Consider the following 22,596-nt stretch of genomic DNA (forward strand, 5'->3'; position numbering starts at 1 on the left):
CAGAGAGGGGGCTCAGCTGATTACTCATACAAATAGACTGCAAACTCCTCCAGGAGAAGCTGTTTCCAGAGATGGGTTTCTCGCATTGACAGCGCGCCTTCTCCCAGGATCGTGTGTCCTGCTGTTCCCACTTTGTCCTCCATCAATCACACAATTGTGTCCGGGATGTTTTATAGAGTCACTTAATATCCCTGCCTTCATCTCTATTCACTTAGAGAATGATCTGCCATAAGGGGGAAAGGCTTTTCTTCTCTCTCTCTCTCTTGCTTTCTTCCCCCCACAGACAAACCCGGGCCACAATAGCTCTGGTGGGGGAAACGCAGCCAATCGGGGGAAGCCGGGAAAATCTTGCCCGGCTTTCTGATGCAAATATATCAAACCATCCATGAGATATTTCAATTCCAGCCAACCCTGTGGTTTACATGTCGCCCGCTATTCCTTTATTGTCTGGTGTTATTACATTACCTCCAGCTTCTCATAATCACCTGGGGTAAGAAAAACAAAATTGGGGGGGGGGGGAGGAGAAAAGGTTACTGGTTGAGAAAGGAAATGCTAAAGCTACATTGCACCTTCACACACACAAAAATAGCAAGAAATATACAGAGAGAATCTGATCTGTTGTTACCATCCATTAGCATCCCATTTTGGGTTTTAAGTTGATTAACTGACTCGAATTTAACTGGTTAATGGTTCAATTAGTCGCTTGATTTGAGAATCTCAATAGTGGTGGCAAGTGGAAGGTATAAAAAGAAGCGAAGAGTTTCTCTCGCCTAAATGAAGCAAGAGAATAATGCGTGGCTTGGGAGGAATCACCTTCAGCGCATTCCTCGAAACCAGAGGTGAAGTCAGCCTGACAACGGTGCCACCAACATCGTACTCATCCGATTAAAAGTCGCATTTGAAGATTGCTTCCTTAAGCACGCTTAGCTGAAAGGAGGCTTCCTTGAAATCAATTGCGCTGGCTTGAAAGTTTGGTGTTGGGTGTGTGCTGCTTTTTCCTTTTTGTTAACTTGTGGCTGTCAATGGACTCATTACTCCCAGTCACTTAGTAAAAAGGACCCCAACACACACAATTTCAAAGTAAGTTCCGATTAGGTGCATCGGGCTTGTTTACAAGTAAATCTATTAAGAATCAGGTCTTTAAAGTTACATAACAGTAACTGGCATAATTTATGGAAAGGGCTTGGGTAACTCCAGTTACAGCGCTCTCACCAGTCTTTTAAACATTTGACAGCAGCCCAAGACCAAAAGACCTGGCTTAACTGGATTAGTGGACGCAATAAGTGAAGTTCAACATCAAAATATAAAAAGTTTCAGATAGACTGTACTGTAAAATTGCGACGGGTCCCATAATCCAGTTAAAACAATGCACTTAGTATAATGATAGTATAGTAATAATGATTGTAGGTCCCAGCTTCACTGGGTAGTGAATCTCTTTCCATGAGTGCGCATTTTCTTCGCAACTGCTTTGTCCCTGGCCTGTTCTTACTGCCATATTCAAATAAGCATCACCATCACGTTTCACTTGTAACTAGAATGGCCAGCCGGTCTAAGACGGCCTTGAATGCTGGAGAATGTTAAAGACAAGCGAAGGAGTTACAAGGTATTACTGTTGAAGTGCCTCATCTGCAAATTAGATTGCTACACAATTAATCAGAAAGTTAATTAATGAGCAAGTTACTAATTAGGACAATTTAAAACCGATGTTTATAGAGTCTTACTTTAAAAAAAAAAAAATACCAGCCAGCTAATTGGCCCATACCTTGGTTTCATAACTCATCACCAAGGTTATAATGCTACAGATGTTTTGTTTATTATGTAACACAAGGCAATTATGTCAGTATTATATTGGGCGCATCGTGAATCAATCTTGGAAATTTTGTTATCACTTTAAAGGCTGATATTTCTTAAAATAATAGAGAGAGGAGTATAACTGGGGAGGAGGCGGTTATTTTTCGTCACTCTCTCCAGAGACCTGACAAAGCCTGAATCTTTACCTGCTACAGCTTCCTGCAATACACACAAGCAGCTAGAGAGAGAGTAAGTCACGTTTCGCTGAGGTAAATAGCCAAATTACTATTGATATCGTAATAGGGGCTCTTGGATTTCCTCAAGTAATTGGGCATTGAGCAGTAGGGCAGACTAGATGTCCTTTAAGTTTCCTCCAAACGCTAATTCAACCATGATATGATTGTAAGTCTCTGTGACATACTCCCAGGTATTCTGCCTACTCCCTTGGCGATTCTGGAGAATCAGGGTTTTGTTAATGGGTGATATATAAATTGTTTTATATCCAATCTTATTAGCTCATGGTGTTTTGTAAAAAAAAAAAAAAAAAGTTCTCTCCATATTTGCGATAAAATATCACAAACAAACAAACAAACAAACCCGAGAACAAGAAATATCATTTAAAAAGCAAACAAACCACTAACATCTCTACCCCTTTAAATGGGTGGTGGAACATAACTAGCTAAAATAAACGTATCGATGTGTAAGGACTGGGTAACATTCAATACCTGTGAAATAATGTCGATATAACTCCTTAAAACTAGGGATGAGAGGAATTAAGACTTATGAAATGCATAAAATTACGGTGGCAGCAGACCCAATAGTGAGTTTATTTTCCAAATATCCTGAATGGGGGGGGGGGAGAGAGAATCGTGTTTACCTGAATACCTATAATATTCGTGAAGACTTTAAACTTTAAATATAAGGATAAACTCCACAAAGCCTGTGTGTGTGTGTGTGTGTGTGTGTGTGTGTGTGTGTGTTTGAGCATCCACGTCAGACTTCAGTAGAAAATGACCTTTATTGTTTTTAGTGGAAGGAGCGCATGAGCGCAGGCGCTGCCGCCGACTTGCCTTTGCGTTTGCTCTGTGGCGAGGCGAAGACATGACAGCAAGCCCCCATTGTCTGTTAGGTCCCCAAATGCTGATTAATTCTGTGCGCTGTAATGGCTCAGGTGTGTGTATCCTCAAACGGTACCGAGCGCTTGTCTAACCCTCATCTCCTTGCACCAAGCCTTCCTTCCCCCATCCTCTTAAACACAGAAGCCAATAATTCCTACGAACTCAGCAATATACAACCGTAGTACATTTACTCCACAGTCCTTCCCGTAAAGGCAATGAAACAGCGACGAACTAAAATCTACCACGCCAGAATCAGGTCGATCTTCCACTCAAAACAAAACAAAAATGTAATCAGTGAACCCCCTTGAAGTTTGGGGGAGAGCTGTTTTTGCTCCCTCCCCTTAATGCAAATATTTTCAAATTTGCTAAGCTAAACGAAGATTCTCATAAGCAAGTAGAGTTAAAGTCTTGTGCAGAGGACTTGCTTCCCTGTAGCTTGGGAGGTGGGTATATTTCATTCGCAGGGTTGGGGCCAAGTGTGCCTTTCGGCATTCACAATTCTGCCTCGCTTTCTCTAAACAAGGCCAAATTCATGCATGTGTTCTCCAGGAATCTTGTTAATCATTCTGACTGGGGCATAACACGTTCGCACGTGTGTTTGTGTGTGTATGGAGGAGGTTATACCCGAATTAGCTCTCCTGCTGCGGATGGGTAGGGGAAAGGCGAGAACTAAGCCGAACTATTTAGGGGCGTTTCTGGACAGTGTATATCGAGCTGCCTATTTTAGAAATCGGCATTATAAGTAGTTCCGGGTCACCATTCGCTAGTGTAGTTCAAGTTGCTGCTCCTTAGCAGTTGTTTGGAGCGCCATAACAACGCACCCAAACAACTCCTGGCAATCTCATCTTCAACCATGAGGAGTACATATAGGTAATTTTTAATGAAGAGGTTCCTGTACCACGTTATTAGCAATAAATCTACACTATTCTTTGTTGGTTAAAATCATTATCATCATCATCGCTATCATTACTGAACTCATTATTCTTGTGTTACTATCAGAGTAGATTTATGATAATACCCACCATCACGCCTGAGCTAAAGAAGGTGTAAAGGTTTGATTAATAGCTGCTTTCACGTTTTAATACTCGACATTTTCTCACTTTTTTGTAATAAATAAGGACTGTAATAATTACAGGAGGTAATTGCTGCTCTGATCAGACACATATGTGTTTCTCTTAAAATCTCCAGCGGACACAAGATCGGATCAATGCGAAGCAGAGCCTAAGAAAATAATAAGGTATTGTCCAGCAACACGGATAACTGAAAAAGTAAACCTCTGAAAAAAGAAAGAAAGAAAGAAAGAAAGAAAGAAAGGCGAATTTCTTCATAGAACGATCCGACGCTTTCTGGGTGCGCCTACCAAGCTGGACGGGCCACGTTTTCCGCTCCAAACCCCACAAAAGCCCCACAACTGGATGCGAGCGTGTCAGCTTGCCAGACAATTAGAGCTGGATTGCAGAATGGTTCAGGGACGAAGATATTATTGGACTGTCTTCGTCACTTTGTCTTTGCACACATACATGCTGCACGCAGAAACGGGTCTAGATACTCTGGATAACCCGTCATCCATCCTCGCTGGCGGTGAATTACCGAGCGGGAGAGAGAGGGAGAGGGAGGGGAGCGAGCGAGCGAGTGAGTCTCTGGCGAAGAGCAGCACAACACTCTATCTGTCCCTTAAAGGTTACACGGCGCACTGCTTCGCTTTGTCTTCCTCGTGCCCTTTCCTGGCAAAAATGGAGACATCACATCCTTGCCCAGCCCCGGCTCAGTATTTATGAAGGTTTTCTGACAAATAGGCAGGCTGGCCACGCATGGGTGGCTGCCTTCATTCCGCACTTGGCTTGTTTACATAGGACCAGCACCATTTCCACGGATTAAACAAATCACAGCGAGAAGAAGACATTTATAATCCGCCAACGAGGCCACAGGCAGTTAAAAATGGTGCGTGTGTGGATGTGAGAATGGCGGTGAGGAAGAAAAATAACGTCTCTGGCCAGGGAGCTGACCTTCTCCTGAGAGGGCAACTCAGGGGTATACAGAGATAAATGCAAGTTATATATAATAGTACAAGCACACACATTGTATACATATATACAGAGTGCCATATATTACATTATTGTATTATGAGCCTTACACATTTTTTCCTATTTAAGGAATTTTATGCAAAATGGGCCAATAATAATAAACTACTCTCTGAGGAAGTGCATATATTATGTATATCATGTACATAATATATGTATTGCATATAATTATATATAGTTATGTCAGTACTGAATAGATCATATTGGCACTAACAAACTGGCCATAATTCAGAGCACAGTGTTATGCACTGAAATTCCATTAATATCGGTGGGTTTAAGAAAGTGTGGCTCACTACTGAATAGTGGCCACTGTGAAGAATATACATTGCTAATATGTACAATTATTGGACATATACGTAATTCCATATATACCCATACGTTACAGTATATGTGGAAGTCTGTTTTGATATAACAGGCTGGGTGAGCAATTCACATGTGTTTGTGCAAAGGTTAATCACACTCTTACCTAATATCTAAGATTACATCTTTATATACATATACATATTCTCTGGATGAATCCATGAATGTAAACAGGTTATCCTCAGAATGCAAACAGGTTACCCTCTGTTTAAAATTGGAATTTTGACTGGCTACAAGGCCTGCATCCCGCAAGACTAGATTGTCTGGAAGTGCGTTAATCCAGATTGGTTGCCAAAAATATTTTATTCCGATCAATTGGATGGCTTTAAAACAACATGGGAACACAACCAATGGCGTTGGGCTGCATTCCCTTAACGAGAGACTCGTCGAAGGTTGAGCCTGACACACATCACAAAACCTTTTCTGATCGATATAATATCATATCACCCCGTTAGAAGGGGGTGGTTTGGGTTTTTGTTTAAATGTAGGGCTTGCCTGCCACGACATTCCCCCCCCCCCTTAAAAGGCTGTGTCTAGAACTGTAACTTTAGGGATAAAGCGAACAAGAAATGGGAAACAATGGCAGATAAAGACGCTCATGGGCATCCAAAGACCCCGATCTTTAAGGCTGGCATTCAGCTCCCATGGGAATCTCCCTCAAGTGCGTTAAGTTTGAAGCCTTCACCCTAAGATCGGATTGGCGAGAAACAGTCACGTGGATAGGGTGGGCTAAGGGTGGCGATGGAATTCGAATCGAGCAGGCAGTTGAGGGGAAGCGCCTTTTAGTTTCCCAGGGCCAGGCGGGGGGAAAGGGCGCTTAGGGTGTCAGCACAATTCCGTTCACACAAGTCACGCTTCTTGTTCTCGCCATTCACCCGGAAGTATAAATGAAATAAATCCCGAGGTGTTTTTTTTTTATTCCCCGCCACCTCCTCCCCGTCAGGAAAGTCGAGCATGTTTGTATTATGATTCCTCGCTGCCTCTCTCTGGGCTAAGAATGATAGCGCTGAGGAAGGAACCATGACTGGAAATGTTGCCCTTCCTCTTCTGTCAGCTATCAGGGCAGCTCGCGGCTGCTGCTGCTTGCTTTCCCTCCTCCTCCTTTCCACTGCAGCTGGTGGGGTGGTTGTTTTGTTTTTTTTAAATATATATTTTTTATGACAGATGTCAGCCACCTCAGGCAGCGGGAGCGAGAGGAGGAAGGAAATTCCCCACAAAATAGCAATGGTTTCGAAAAAAAAGGATCACAACAAAAATATTGAATAAATTCCCTTTTAATTTATTTGATCATTCCACATTACGGAGCTATGAATTGCTCAAATTTGATAACAAGTACTCAATTCAACTCATTATGTAAGTTAAATTAGACTTCGATAAAATTTCAGTGGCGCGCAGTGGTTCCTAAAATGAAATGTAATTTGTGCAAGAATTTGTTGTATCTGTCACAAATATTTCCAATTAGCGGCCGTAATTATTTGATAGTTTCTGCAATTATGGCTTAAACGGGTGAATTTGGGACTGTGGAGGACCCTAATTGGCCTAAATTTGATATTTTGCATATTTGCATAATGAGGAAATTGGTAGAAAATTGTGTTCATTCATTTGTGAAAAATCCTATGAATTTTATGAATTTGAAAGCTCTGTTTGTGCAGACTGTGACTTTGCTTGCTGATCCCTGAGGAGCTCGCGCTGAATGCCTGAGCGGGCAGCGCGCCAACTTCTCCACAAGGAGGAGAGAGAGAGAGAGAGAGAGAGAGAGGAAAAAAGAGAAAGAGAAAGAGAGAAAGGGTGGGTGGGGGAGGGGAACAGGGGGAGCCGCGGCCGCGCGCGCCAAACAACGGGAAATTCTGCGCATGCGCACGAAGAGGTTCAGCCTCTTCTAGGCCTGATTGCAAACCGCTGGAGGCGTAGCGCCCGCGCGCTTTGTGCTGAGGGGGAGCGGCGATAGCTGAGAGCGGCTGCTTTTTCAGTATCCCGCGGTTCGTTTTCTGTCACATATGCCTACGCAGGTGCGCGTGAGAAAAGAGCCCGGTCCTCCTGTCGGAAGACGCTGAGAGGCTGAGCAGGCTCGTGCACGCGTGATTTTCTTAAGCGAAATGGCCAAATGCCTCTCTCCTTTTAGCGGGCGCGTTTGTGTGATCTATGGCTCTGTCAGTTTGAAACAGTTAAAAGAGAAGCCAAAGCCTGGGCTTTTAAGATGCCGGCCCAGCAACCCCATTCATCATTGCGTCGCGGCGTTTTTTAACGTCCCCGCGCTCGGCTGGGGTTAACGTCTTAACAACTCCTTTGACGCAAGGCACAGTCTGGATCCAGCCCAAGGGGTGGGTGCTCAACAGAAGAGACCCCGTGGAAAAGAAGAATCGGGAAGCCCGCGTGAGAAAGAGGAGGGTCCCCCCCCCCGAAAAAACAGCATAAGAAAATAAATATTCTCTACGTAGGTTAGGAGGGAGAAAAGTGAGTTTATTATAATTGGGTTTATAATTATTGCCTTAGGCCAAGGTTCAAATCCCAAGTTTAGAGGTGCTTGAAGGAGATTGAGTTATACATCACTTTGGGATTCACTTTATACTCTCTCTCTCTCTCTCTCTCTCTCTCTCTCAATAATGATTTGCCCTAGTTTTAGTTATTCCCACATATTTTATTCTTTTTATTTCCATACTTCTTAAAAAGTACCTCATTCCTAAATAAGGAAATGGAAGTGATAATGCTAATACAGCCAATTGCAGGTAGGGGTGTGAGCAGCCCAGTTAAAGGTTTCCACTCATCAGTTGAAGAAGTGGTTTAGGAAACTGGTTTTCTAGATGAAACAGTAAAATGAAGGAAGGGTCAGGAGGTCAGGTTTCAAACCTATGAAGGAATGTTATGAGCTCGCAACTGTGTTTCTTGATCTAACGGGGCAAGTTGTCGGGTGTGAGTTTAATGGTGGCCTTGGATAAGCCACTCCTTAGCATTTGAACAGCGACTTCTTGAGACAAGAATTGGAAGTATGTTGCAAGCCTTTGTGTTCTGTATGTGTTTATGTGTTGGAGTTCACATACTGTTTACTCCTGTTGGATGAACTATCAAGGGCAGGGCAGAGCGAGGCTACCCTGTGCCTTCTAAGCTAGCCTCCTGCACTCAGGTATCATGGAGGGTGTTGTCCTGTTGTCAGTGTTGAAGTGATACTAAACTGCCAGTCTCGGTGGCTTTTGTACATGAAGTACAGAGAGGCACTATCTGCTTCAGGTAGCCCAATGTTTTGGGCTGGCCCTTGTCAAGGGAAGCAGTGGCTCAGTTGGTATGGGGGGGAAACCATGTACAGTTTAGACCTGGGGTGGCCAGCCTGGTGGCCAACCATAGCAAATGGTCAAGAATGAGGGGTATTCTAGTTTACATCTTCTGGATGCTGGGAATCCCTATTCTAGAGTAGAGATTCTGTGTAGTGAGGGATGGTGAGTTGATGTAAAGAACAGATAAAAAGCATTGTGAGCAGCTAAAAGGAAAACCTCTCTGGACCTAAACACAGGATAGTTGTGTGTGTTCTTTGTGGGAAGGTGGACTTAAAAGTGCTATTAACCAAGAATGTGAAGGTTGGGGGTGGCAAGTTTTTCATATTATTCAGCACACATTCATATTTAAATAGCTTGTTAAACGTTTGGTTGCAGTTTTCAAGTACATGTAATATTTAACTTTTCATGCAGGAAATACATACTCTTGAATCAGTTTAATTATTAGGTTTAAACTCAAGTTGCAAATCACATACTGTACTCTGGAGTTGTTTTATTTGAATGAATGGACTTACTTTGGTGATAGAGACTTAAGGAGTATGAGCCCAGTTTTACCACTAATATTTTCTCTTACGATTTGTAGCTAGGCATTAAAAGAAAGCAAGTCTATATTTGTGTCACTTAAAAATATATATTTTGAATTCTCAATCCACAAATCTCCCCCCTGTCCAGATGGAACAAAGAAGTCTTCAAAAGTTGCAAATCCTGACCTGGGAATATTATATAACATTCCGCTAGAGAGTTTTATATACTTCATTTTATGTCCCCTGGGTAACTTTACTGGGTTAGCACTTTCCCTATTGCCATGGAGCTGCATAATATGTGAAGATGTACTGCACTCTAAATGCTTAAGTGCTCTGTCTTACAGTGCTTTCCTGGTAAAGGTCAACATAAATTCATCTTCCATTGATGCAGCATTTGTTTTTGGCTTCTAAAGCACGCTGTGTTAGGGATGGAAAAGAATTTCCATTAAAATGTAAACAGTGAATGGACAGGTATATGGAGCTACTGCTGAGCATTTGGCAGTGTCCTCTTTTTTGTATGTGTGATTGGGTGGTTTGGGGAGCTCTTAAGTTGAGATATGCTTCTAATAAGTGTTCTTTGTCCTCTTTTTTCCATTACCAATATGGCTTGATCTCATACTACTTCCAGAAGATACTGTTGTGCACACCTGTGGCTTCAGAGCTGTAAATATGAAAAGGTAGCAAGCACACCTGTTTCCAACAGAAAATGAGTGCTTGGTGGGAAATCCTGATTCAAACACCAGGGGTTGTTTGTGCATGCATTCTTTTTGAAATAGACATGCATGCTTACCCTTCCCAAATTATTCCTTCATGCATTATAATACAAAACCATTGTAGAAAGTGTAAAGCCAAAGGCTACACTATTAGGTGTACTTAGAAGGGGGGGAAATCTCATTTGATTGCAGTGCAATCCTAAACATGTATAATAGGAAGTTAATTCTCCATTTAACTCTTTGAGACTTATGGAGCAAGCCTGTGTATGCCTACACAAAAGTATATACCCCACTGATACAGTAGGAGTTATTCCCAAGTGTGAGTGTGAAGGATTGTGGCCTTACTTCCAAACAAGCATATATAGGATCATACTGTGAGGACTGTTTAATAGTGCCAGAGATCATCACTTCTTTTTCATAAAGGTCAGCTTACAGTGCCCCTAAGTTCTTGATTAGCTGGGTCACAGAGCCTGCAATGGCCAACTTCAGGATGGTAACAAAACTAATGTTGCCTTAATTTATTTATTTAATATGCTTCTATCTTGCCTTTCTATTAATCAAATTTTTAGGACTGCTTCATATATTAGTTATAATGTGCATTTGCTACAGAACTGTGTTGAGTACTTGCTAAAATTGTAACATGAAGCTCAAATAGCCTTTTTGTTGTTGTTTGTGTATGTCATTCAGACTTGTTAGAGACTTTGGGCTCACCAGGGCTTTGTTGTTGTTTAGTCGTTTAGTCTTGTCCGACTCTTGCACATATACCTGCTGGTAACCAGGGCTTACCTCAGTGTATTTCTTCATCGTACATGAGATGGGGTGTGGTGTGCTTGTGGGAAAGCTGTGTGTATTTCACTGTATTAGCAGGTATACAGCACAGCTTTGTAATGCATAACTCTTAACATTGTCACATAGTTGGGACAATACTGGCCAGGATCCAAACAACTGTGAAACTAGTTCCATGAACCCAAGGAGGCTTTAGATTTGTTTCTCTTGAACATTAGCCTCACACCATGCTGCACAGCAAATCTCTTTTGAAACTGTAGGGAGTTTAAGAGGGGAATAAAGGACTCCACTGTGGTGTATGAGCTTACGCAGTTCTTTAGATCTCAGCTTCTCAAACCATAGATGTAGGAGCCTATGGAGAGGGCAAGATAGCTCTATGGTAGTAAATGTATAAAACAAATATAATAAACTTATTAATTGGCAAATAGGTGATCTTTCATAGTACATCAGAAAACCACCACCTGAGGTGTGTGCCTCACTCTGCCAAATTGTAGGATTAGTCCCTGAGACTGTAGGTGATCAGAAACGCTAAGCACAGAGGGAAAGACATAACTTGCTGAAATGGAGTACAGAAAATGCCTGAAAGGTGGACCAAATCTAATATTTTGGGGGCTGTTTGCATTTACAGGTAATCCGATAGTTTGGTGGGGAAAACAATTATTATAAAAAACATTTCTAGGAAATTGCCTTTCTAGACAACTGATCTTAACCCCCATCTTCATGAGACTGCTGTTCAATATTTTTGTAAAAACTGCTAAGTCAAGTCATTAAGAGATTTGTAGTGTGGTGTCAAGCATATGTGAATGACACAGAACTTCCTGCTTTTCCTATTTCATCTAATTCTGGTCAGGTGGTGAAAATGCTGAACCAATGACTGGGATTGGTAATTAAGTGTATAAGAAAAGGTGGAGGTTATGTTGGTGGTCAGTTTGGTTGTGTGGGCTGGTGGTATTCAAACCTATTCTGGATGGGGTTGCATTTCTAAAGAATGACATCTGTGGTTTGGGGATACTCCTAGATCCAACTCTCTCTTTAGAAGCACAAGTAGCCTTGCAGCAGTTTTCCAAAGTGTTGCAAGTTGCTGTAAAGTACAGCAATAATATAGCTGCAGGATTGCTAACTAGGATCAGGTAGTGGGAAACCACCTTGTTTGTGCTTAAGCTAGGAATGGGGACCCTGTGTTGAATAATAAGCAGCTAGGGGAGAAGGAGGAGAGGATAGAGGTTGAAAAAAGAGCTGTAAGTGGGGGAGAGCCCTATTCCCATCCTCTGGTCCCTCTGGAAAGCTCAATAAAGCTGCTGTACCTGGAACTGGTTGTAGACAGTGCAGCTGAATGGGACACAGCTGTGGGCACCCACCTTGGGTCTGCCCATGAAAAGCAAGTCTCAAGTGAGAGACTAGGATGATGTCTGCTGTTTCCAGGAGCTCTTCTCGTGGTGAGACTTTTCTGGGTGAGCTGAGAGTTTGTTTGGACCTTGGGTGAGAACCTGGAGGAGGCTGAGAGGGAGAGTGTCAAAAGGAAAATGAATTGATACTGATATATATATTTGTAGCTTTGTATTACTTCTTATATGTAAGTGCATATTTTTGTAATATTTTGTTTAAGTTGTATTTTGTACACTGTGTAGAGCTATTTTTAGTATATTAAGTGGTATAGAAATTAAATAATCAAAATAAATACTCAAATTACCATTGTCCATACTAGTTGGGTCTTATGGGAGTTGGAGTTCAACAACATCTGGCAAGTCACCATCCCTGGTTTAAGTAGTTAATGTTGGTTCACTTCTAACCCTGATTCAAAGTACTGGTGTTTGATTGTGAAGCCACTGAGAATTGGGTACCTGTAGGATCATTCTATAGCTACTGTACTTGCAAATGATCACTGTGTTTATTTTGTGTACATTTAAGCTGTAATTGAATGGTCACCAACTACACTTTTGCATGTCATTGACACTTGACCCCAGTGTTTACATTTTTTAACCCTCCCCCCCTTATAATATATATACACACACATACCAATTGAGGATAGCATTTTGTGCATCTGAAGAAGTGGGATCTAGTTTATAAAAGCTTATGGTGTAATAAATATGTTAGCCTCATTTGAATGCCTGGTACCACCTCTCCCATTTCATCCTAAGACTATGATTAGATGTAGATTTCATGGCTTAAAAATCAAAGTTTTTTCTTCCCACTGTGCATTACTGTTTTTCTGACAGAGATTGCAGTAGAGTATTGCACACTATTCTGTAATATTTTGGTAAGCCTGATAAAGGTATTGTTCTAATATGGATTTTGAATGCTTTATGAGTGCTTTTGTAGAGACTACATTGTAATCTTCTAGAATATGCTTTTAAAAAGCCACAAAGTTAAAAACATGCCTCCTTTGTTTTTCTCTTTAGGTCAATTTTGTATACTCTGCCAACTCCAGTGATGAAGAACTAGGATAGATATCAACTAATTGCAAGGCTGTACTTCCATCCGGTACAAAGGAACAGGTATGTGTTATTAGCAGTGCAGTCAGACTAGCTTTACTTTGGAGCTAATAAAATCAAATCTGGTATAGATGGGTGATTTCTTGTTTGTTATTTTTGGCACCTGGAATGGTAATCTGAAATAGTTGAAATAACTCATCCAGTTTTGTTTTGGCTCAAAATTGTTCCATTTCTGTTTGTTATTTTTCACTATATCAGTACCTATTTTCTGTTCTACATCTGGCACTATGGAGTTACAAGAATAGCAGATGCAATCCCAAGGAAACTAAGCATGTTCAAATACTATAGAAATCAATTAAATGGAAAGGCATTAAATTTTCCCTGCATTGCACCTAGCTATTGCAATCCAGTTAAAAGTGGTTGCAGGTAGAGTTGTGATGGGAACGGGTCGTTGCTCAGTAGTAGAATTCAGTTGTCCCTAACCCTCCAGTTTGCGGATGAGTGTCTGAATGAACGTGGTGTGTACTGACACAGTCCTCCATCAGGAGAGGATGCGGGATCCAAACCCTGCCTTTTACACACTGGACCTCATAGACTTTACATGATAACATAGAAACAGCCAAAGTTCTACTTTCCTTCACTTAAGATTTTGGCTTCAAATGCTTGGGACACATGATCAATTCACTTAAATTAACTATCTGACTAGGGTTTTCCCCTAGAGCCTTCTGGGGATGGTAGGCTCACACCCTTTCATTATCTGTCTCTAAGCATTCTCTCTGCTGTGGGGAAATCAATAGGGACTGTTTGTCATTATGTTTGGGGGGAAATCAAGCCACTTACATGGGGTCTTGGATTTGGAAGCGTGAATTTAGAAGCCTTTCTGCAGGCTCCTATCTTTGGAAATGTTGGCTCTGAATTCTTTTCAGATTTGTCAAAATAAGAATAAAAATATTTTCTGGTTTGGCTAGAAAACCATCACTTAGTTGGCTCAGCTTGGTTTCCCACCCCCTCTAGTATCTTCTGCAGTCCATCTGTTGAAATGTGAAGCCAAAATGCTTTAGAATTATGTTTTCATAGGGAATTCCCTGTTAATTAGTTATTTCTCTCTGCCATGTGTAGCACACTGATGATATCAGCTATTTTAAGTCCATAAAATGCAATCATCTGCTCAAAAAGTTTTTCCTCTCTCCTAGGAATCATTTATTTTCTCTGGTTATAAACATGCTGCATTTGAACCTTGGCATGTTGATCATTTGAGCTGCCAGATCTGTTTGCAACACTAAGGTCAATATCCCTGCAACACTGCTGACATAAGAGTGGCATTGCCTTACTGTAGCAGGCAGTAAGCACAATCATTTGTGCAGAATCTTTGTCGTTTTTAAAAAAATAATTTCCCATATCCATAATTCAGAATGAATACTACATTGGAACATAATTTGATTAAAAATGGCTCCCTTCAACTATCTGTTCTGCATTGACAACCATATTGCGCTTCAAGAACAAGGGGCAGGCTTAAATGTATTTTATGTAAAAGTGCAATGATCACCTATTGATGGGGACATAGGAATAGGGTACTTTGAATCATCCCCATCCCCGAAATAAGTGACTGATATTGTGAAAGTGGGTGAAAGTACTGGCCATCTGATTAACTTCACGCGAAAGTGGACTCTCCTTGCAGAATCCATTTGAATGTAAGAACATAAGGAGAGTCCCAATGGTACAATGTAGACCAGCATCCTGTTTCCAACAGTGGGTGGCTAAGATTCCTCTGAAAGTTGGCAAGCAGGATATACAAGCAAAATCTTTCCCTTGTTATTTATTCCCAGTGTTTGGTATTCAGAGGTATACTGCCTCTAAACACAGAGCTTGTACAGTGGTACCTTGGGTTACATACGCTTCAGGTCACATACACTTCAGGTTACAGACTCCACTAACCCAGAAATAGTGCCTCGGGTTAAGAACTTTGCTTCAGGATGAGAACAGAAATTGTGCTCCGGTGGCACGGTGGCAGCGGGAGGCCCCATTAGCTAAAGTGGTGCTTCAGGTTAAGAACAGTTTCAGGTTAAGAACGGACCTCCGGAACGAATTAAGTACTTAACCCGAGGTACCACTGTATTTAGCAAAAATGCAATACGTCTGGTTGGCTATTTCTGAGTATGCACTCCCATTTCAGGACAGAAAGAAACATTTGTTTCTTGTTTCACCATCAGTGAAAATTTCTTCCTTTGTCTCTCGTTTGAAAAATACATTATTATGTCAGTTCTTAAACCCTTTTTGTAAGGAATTGTTACGCATGCAGATCAGAATAGAAGCATTCATTAGTACAGTATTAGTAGTAGAAATAATATGTGCCATCAATGTGCATGGCATTTTACAGAGTACAAGAGGACAGGTCCTTGCACTGAGGACCTAACAGTCTAATATTCATGTGATTAGGATCTAGTCACATGACCTAATGCTGGGAAATTAATTTTTCATAAGAATTATATATGAGAAAAAGGATTTGAGTGTTAAATCAGGGAATGAATTATCACGGTTACCAAAGTGTGGTAAGTCACAATAGTAGAATGGGAAGAAAGCTTTTATATATTTTTAAACTGAAAATTTAAAAATTCTATAAGATAGAAGCCCAGTCATTAATTTTTTAGGTTGTTAGGTTGATGAAAATGGCTAATGTTGAATATACTGTTTGTAATCCTATTCCCCTCCACTCCAATTTATTATCATTTCATCATTTATACAACTTCAAACATCTGCATAACAGTAACAGTGTTTACAACTATGTTTACAAGGGTACCTGAATTGGGATAGGAATAGCTAACAGATATATGTGCAGAGCTTTAATGATATGGTCAAGATTTACCAAAGTTTAAACTAATGGTATAAATGGTGTTTTTCAGCAATCTCTTTTCTCATTTGTTTCTCCTTCAGCTGTATGCTCTTTCTGCCTTTCCTTCATCTGTCTACCACCTGTTCTGTCCCCGTTCTTCAGCTGTTCTGCCTATGAGTGTCCTGCCCCATAGCTTTTCTTCTGATGAGTCATCTTCCCACTTTAGTCCTCAGATTCCTTCCCTATGTGTCTTGTTTCAGCCAAACAGAGCTTCAGCTTCCAACACATTAAAACTTTCAGAAGCATTCTATGACATCATAGTTCAACCTATCACTAGTAGAGATTTCAAGATTACACAATAACCCCCTGTATTATAGTACAGATGCAGCTGTATTACAAAACTTACTCTTAGGCCTTGTTTGCCAAAACACAGAAGCCTTAGGTTGCCTCTGATAAATATTCACACTCAGGAGAAAGAGAATTCCACAGTTGGGAAGCAACCATTTTGAGAATTTCCCCAAAAGACAGACCTGGCAAGTGGAGGAGCTTTGAGTGCTAGGCTACTCCTAAGCCCTAGGCAGTTCCTAACTGTGATCATAAAGCACAAAGATATGGAACAGCTGAAATGTGATTTCCCCTCAACTCCCAATGCACATGTTTATTATTTAAGTACAATTTGCTCCGCAAAGTCTAAATAGATCACAGTAGCAAGGGTTCCAAGGTTTCCACCCTTTAAGATTGAAACAGATGTTGGGCAGCACCTCTTAGATTCTATGGTGCTTCGCTGATACTCCTAAAAACATAACGGTTTGGATCATAAGAATTGCCAGTGGAGTTTTGCTTATAAAACAAGACTTTCCCACTTCCTCTACCTATGTGTACCCCTGTCACACACAAGGTTGAAAACACAAGTTTGTATGCAGTTTGCTATTTAAATTATACTTTTCATTGAGTACACTTTTAAATTTTATAGCAAGTTACTCAGTATTTAATGACAAATGCATCCATTACCAAGTAAAAAGGCAGGCGTGGAACACCAGCATTTGTGTTTTTAGGAGTACATGTTGCATGTTTCAGTTTCATGCCTTAACCTGTAGCACATACAGTGTTCCTGAGTGAATTTCATGGCTGAGGCAGGATCTGAATCTCCCCTGTGTAAATCAACACATTCCCCAGTGCACCTTTCTGATTTCCCTTAGTACAATTATATATGCTTATTTTCAAGCATCATATGCAAGGCACTAGATTGAATCTATGGTTTAAAACAAATATTTAGATGATGGGCTGAGAGGGGGATTATTTACCACAGCCGAGAATGTGAGCAGGGACAAGATTATGCTAGGAACATCACATTTTATTTTTTCCTCAAGACTGTATAAGGTAGCTGGCACCCACAAAGGAATATTATAACACTTTGAACAAATCAATCCTGATTCTATTTTCTCTTTCTGTTGGTAAAACACTTTCTTTTTTTTACACATCCAAATAAAAATAAATATCGCCAGTAGGGGGAATAGATGTATAAAAAACAAACTCAAAAATATTTTTATGATATGAAAATGATTTGAACAGCATTAAGCAGTACATCTAAAATTCCTGGAGCATAAATGGGTTTACCACATATTTTCATATGAAGAAAATGTCAAATGGTGAGTATGTGTCTGAATTTAGATTTCTGGAAGCACTTGTAGCAGTAATTTACCCTTTCTGCACCATAATGCAATATATGGCTTTTATAGTGAGCTTGGGTTATTGTGTCACTTTCCTAGCTTTTCATTTCTGCTAATAATGAAACTGAGGAAAGAATAATGAGTGAAAGAATGAAACCATCATGATTCTGTCATGGTTGTACGTTCCTTCTACTGTCTACAAAAAAACCCTGAGAACTGGTTCTAGGCCTTCCTTGTAGGTTTGAGTTAAAAATACATGGATAGCTCTAGTTTAAAATCTCCATCTGCTACATCTCAGTATATGGAGCAGCAGCTCTCCAGGGAGGGTTTCCCCTGAGGCTTCTTCTTTATATTAAAGATTTCAAAGCTTTTAATGACACTAACATTTTCTTCTTACAACCTGATTTGTACCTCTACACACCTCAGTATGCTTATTTATTTCATCCATTCAGTTGCTGCCCAAAAAAAGGCGGTAAAGAGAAGGGGAGGGAGCAGTAGGCACAGGGTGGCTTCATAAAGTGTCAGGAATCTGGAGATGGTCTGGTTTTGCCCACCTGTTAAAGGCTACTTCTGTAGTAGTTTAAGATCCATTGTTCTGTTTGCAGGGAAGTGGGTGTTCTTCTGTGCTGGAGGACCAGCCTCTTGTCTTTTGAGTAGTTTTCCATGGCTGCAGGTGATGTGCTGTAGTGTTAGCATCCACACCAGAAGTGTATATCCCAGTAGCCACATGCTAAGAATGCCAGGATCTCAGTCCTTGACCATGTGAAATATAAAGAAGGGTGCCACTGTGAAAGTGCAGAGTGATTTTCTCTTTCATCACAGAGTAACTAGAGCTACCTCCTACATATATGGGTTTGAGGGTAGCATTTTTAGTTTTGAGGATGTGGCTTCCAAGCATATTTGAGCCCCGACACCTCTCTTTTTAGAAAGTAATTGCAGCAGGATTCACAGGCTGATCCCTGCAAGGTGTAAAAGCATTATAGTTAGCAGGAAACCCTGCAGTCTCAAGGCCTAAATACACATTACAGATATGTGCAAGGATCCCTTTTTCTAAGCAAAGATAGCTTTGGGAGGGGGATGTTTAGAGAGTAGAAGTGTCGGGGGAGAGGGGGCACTTAACCTTTCCCAACCCACTACTTCTCTGCTCCAAGTCACACCTTCAGCTGTTTTATCCCTCCTCTCCAAATCCATGGTGGCGATTTGGAGTAGAGGAACATTGGGCAGAAAAAAATTACTTTCCTTTTCTCTTTCCATACCTGCTTTTTCTCTGCTTCAACCACTTGAAGCTGCTTCTACTTAGAAAAACAGGCTGAGAGATTTGTTGCATGTAGACTAGACATCCAACTACATGGAACACCAAATCTTATTGCATATTGTTTATAAAGTAATATAATGAAAGTCACACCAAACCCTTTAGTTTAAAGTGGTGATTCCCATTCACTTTAGTTATACAGATATATCTTTAAACACCAGGAGGAGCACTGGCATGGACAAACTTGGTTATAATGTCAAAGGAAAAACAAAGATTTTTGAAATAAGGTTCCATGAGTTAGGTAGACTACAGCTATAATTCCTTGATATCAGTGGGACTGGTCTGTGGAAGTGGAAAATAGATCTGACCCACATGTAGAATTAACAAAAAGAATTGATTGGGCACCTAGATTCAAAACATAGGGCTTTTCACACTCTTCAGCATGAGAGAGCCCCCCAGCAGAGTTAAAAACACTTTCAGAGTTAACTAGCAGCATTGCATGGAATATAGCTTGTCAAACCCTTTTGTATATCCTGTTTATTCTGCTTAGAGCTCTTGCAATGAACAGACTACATACTATTAAGTAAATTTTAAAGCTTTACTTACTAAATCCAAAGGTCTGATTCATTCATTGTTCTATGCAGCAGCAAGAAGAACACAAGTAGATTATTCTTGGGTACAAATTACACAGTACACAAAGTTCAAACATGTGGTCTCAACTTTGAGCAAGTTCAGACACATTTGTCCTGATGGATCACATGGTGAGAAGAGAGTGAGAGAAAGGAAGAGAAGCAGCTTAATTTCCTCACAGAGGTAAGGGTGTGTGACCTAGCTGAGTCTAGTATAATGTTTCTCAAACTTGGGCCTCCAGCTGTTATTGGACTATAACTCCCATCATCCCTGACCACTGGTCCTGCTAGGTCTAGCAACAGACCTCTCTGGTCCTAAGCCCTTCATGCACTGAGTAGCATCTATGCATAGTTATATTTGACTGCAGTTTCCCACAATTTTTTCCTGTTATATAGAAGCTAAGCAACAATTCCTGCAGTATTGGTGTAATGACTTGTGTGACATTGTGCTAGTGAAGCAATCAGTAAGCCCTTTGGTTCCCAAATTGGGGGGTGGGTGTGGAGGCGGTGGTGGCAGAGATTTCATATTGCTTGTAGGAATGGGGGAGAACTCTGCTTCAGTTCAGCATTTTAAAATTGTAAATCTACCTAACTTGCACTTTCCCAAACAATATGATAACCAGAACATAGCTTTCCTTTGAAATAAGTACTTCTCAAAGAAAGTGTATATTAGGGGAAAGTGAGCATGCAAATGCATATTTCAGTGAAAATATAATACAAAAGTACATTATTAGGGAAAATTTCATACAAAAATGTATAAGGAGAAATGTACACAAAAATGCTAATGATTTTTAATGGCTTAAAAAAAAATCACGGTGAAGAAATGTGACAAACTGAATTAAGGCTGGAAAAATAAGAAATTGAGAGAAACCGAAGTGAAAGATTCATTCTTCCCTTGTTGCTTGCTGATTGTTTCCCCAAACCTTTTAATGGTTCAGGGGAACTAGCAAACTTACCTTGGATATAATAGTCAGATATTTTGTCATTTTTGAAAATAAAAATTTATTAACAACCTGTGGCAAGATCATTGGCAGAGCTCTTGCTGTCCAGGTCCCTTCCCCCAAGAAGCCCCTTTCTCAGGATACTAGTGTCACATAGCCCCACAACAGGCTGTTAACTACATACATACATCATTTTATTTGTATGACACTTTTCCATACTTAAAACCATGCTCACAGTGCCGTACAATGTGAAACAACCACATAATTCCAAACATAGCAAAAGTAGTTATAAACAACAAAACATAGAATCATAGAATCATAGAGTTGGAATAGACCACAAGGGCCATCAAGTCCAACCCCCTGCCAAGCAGGAAACACCATCAGAGCACTCCTAACATATGGTTGTCAAGCCTCTGCTTAAAGACCTCCAAAGTAGGAGACTCCACCACACTCCTTGGCAGCAAATTCCACTGTCGAACAGCTCTTACTGTCAGGAAGTTCTTCCTAATGTTTAGGTGGAATCTTCTTTCTTGTAGTTTGGATCCATTGCTCCGTGTCCGCTTCTCTGGAGCAGCAGAAAACAACCTTTCTCCCTCCTCTATATGACATCCTTTTATATATTTGAACATGGCTATCATATCACCCCTTAACCTCCTCTTCTCCAGGCTAAACTTGCCCAGCTCCCTTAGCCGTTCCTCATAAGGCATCATTTCCAGGCATTTAACCAATTTGGTTGCCCTCCTCTGGACACGTTCCAGTTTGTCAGTGTCCTTCTTGAACTGTGGTGCCCAGAACTGGACACAGTACTCCAGGTGAGGTCTGACCAGAGCAGAATACAGTGGCACTATTACTTCCCTTGATCTAGATGCTATACTCCTATTGATGCAGCCTAGAATTGCATTGGCTTTTTTAGCTGCCGCGTCACACTGTTGGCTCGTGTCAAGTTTGTGGTCAACCAAGACTCCTAGATCCTTTTCACATGTACTGCTCTCAAGCCGGGTGTCACCCATCTTGTATTTGTGCCTCTCAATTTTTTTTTGCCCAAGTGCAATACTTTACATTTCTCCCTGTTAAAGTTCATCTTGTTTGTTTTGGCCCAGTTCTCTAGTCTGTCAAGGTCGTTTTGAAGTGTGATCCTGTCCTCTGGGGTGTTAGCCACCCCTCCCAGTTTGGTGTCATCTGCAAATTTGATCAGGATGCCCTTGAGTCCATCATCCAAGTTGTTGATAAAGATGTTGAATAAGACCGGGCCCAAGACAGAACCCTGTGGCACCCCACTAGTCACTCTTCTCCAGGATGAAGAGGATGAAGAGGATAAAGAGGAACCATTGATGAGCACCCTTTGGGTTCGGTCAGTCAGCCAGTTACAAATCCACTGAGTGGTAGCATAGTCAAGACCGCATTTTACCAGCTTCTTTACAAGAATAAAACATCAAAAAGTACATAATCCAAATTGAACAAATTCCACATAAATCATAACATTATCTAAAACGGGTTGGCAAGGATTACTAGGCATGGGCTGGATCACTCCCGCGGAGATCCTCCATGGGCTGGACCAGCTCAGCACCGGAAATCATGTCTGCGTGTGCCCAGACACTGAAAATTGTACCTGAACAGAAGCAATTTTTGGTGTCTGGGCATGCGCAGAAGCGATTTCTGGAACCGCGGAAGAGAGTTCCCACACTGCGCTGTGCCAGTTTAGCCCAGCACGGCGGGATTCGCCAAGTGGGAGACTCAGTTCGGGGGAGGCTCGTGGGCCGGTTAAACGGCCTCTGTGGGCTGCTTCTGGCCCATGGGCCGCAGGTTGGGGACCCCGATCTAAAATAAGGATACAATAGCAACAATACAATAGCAACAACAACCCCGTCCACCATAATCCCCTAAACCAGGCATAGGCAAACTCGGCCCTCTAGATGTTTTGTGGACAACTCCCATCATCCCTAGCTAACAGGACAGGACCAGTGGTCAGGGATGATGGGAGTTGTAGTCCCAAAACATCTGGAGGGCTGAGTTTGCCTATGCCTGGTGCACACCATTCTCACCCTCCTAATTTTATCCTCACAACAATGTGGTGGATGAGGCTGAGAGAGAATTATGGACCTAAGGTCACCCAGTGAGCTTCCTGGCTGAGGGGATTTGAACCCTGGTATCCCAAGTCCTAGTCTAGCACACTAACCACTATAGCACACAGGCTTACATAAAC

At 41.3% G+C, this 22,596-nt stretch overlaps 3 long non-coding RNA genes across 12 annotated transcripts in view; 2 read left to right on the forward strand and 1 right to left on the reverse strand.

Annotated features, from left to right (window-relative positions):
• LOC310688788 overlaps positions 1-22,596 on the reverse strand; it is a 38,892-nt gene continuing 16,296 nt past the window's right edge. For both annotated transcript variants that reach the window (XR_014517183.1, XR_014517184.1), the window contains one exon: positions 1-485. This is a non-coding gene — a long non-coding RNA (uncharacterized lncRNA). The remainder of the gene's footprint in view (positions 486-22,596) is intronic.
• Positions 1,908-4,223, forward strand: LOC310688774. The gene is made up of 2 exons (XR_014517169.1): positions 1,908-2,060; positions 4,098-4,223. It is a non-coding gene; the product is annotated as an uncharacterized lncRNA (long non-coding RNA).
• Positions 6,139-22,596, forward strand: part of LOC310688733 — a 152,541-nt gene continuing 136,083 nt past the window's right edge. For 6 of the 9 annotated variants that reach the window (XR_014517098.1, XR_014517099.1, XR_014517100.1 and 3 more), the window contains exons 1-2: positions 7,199-7,804; positions 13,039-13,134. This is a non-coding gene — a long non-coding RNA (uncharacterized lncRNA). Of the gene's footprint in view, positions 6,704-7,198; positions 7,805-13,038; positions 13,135-22,596 lie in introns of those variants that run through there. The other 3 variants (XR_014517096.1, XR_014517097.1, XR_014517104.1) reach the window with 3 other exon arrangements.

Source organism: Podarcis liolepis (genome assembly GCF_965112155.1).
Source record: "Podarcis liolepis genome assembly, chromosome: 11".
NCBI lineage: Eukaryota > Metazoa > Chordata > Lepidosauria > Squamata > Lacertidae > Podarcis > Podarcis liolepis.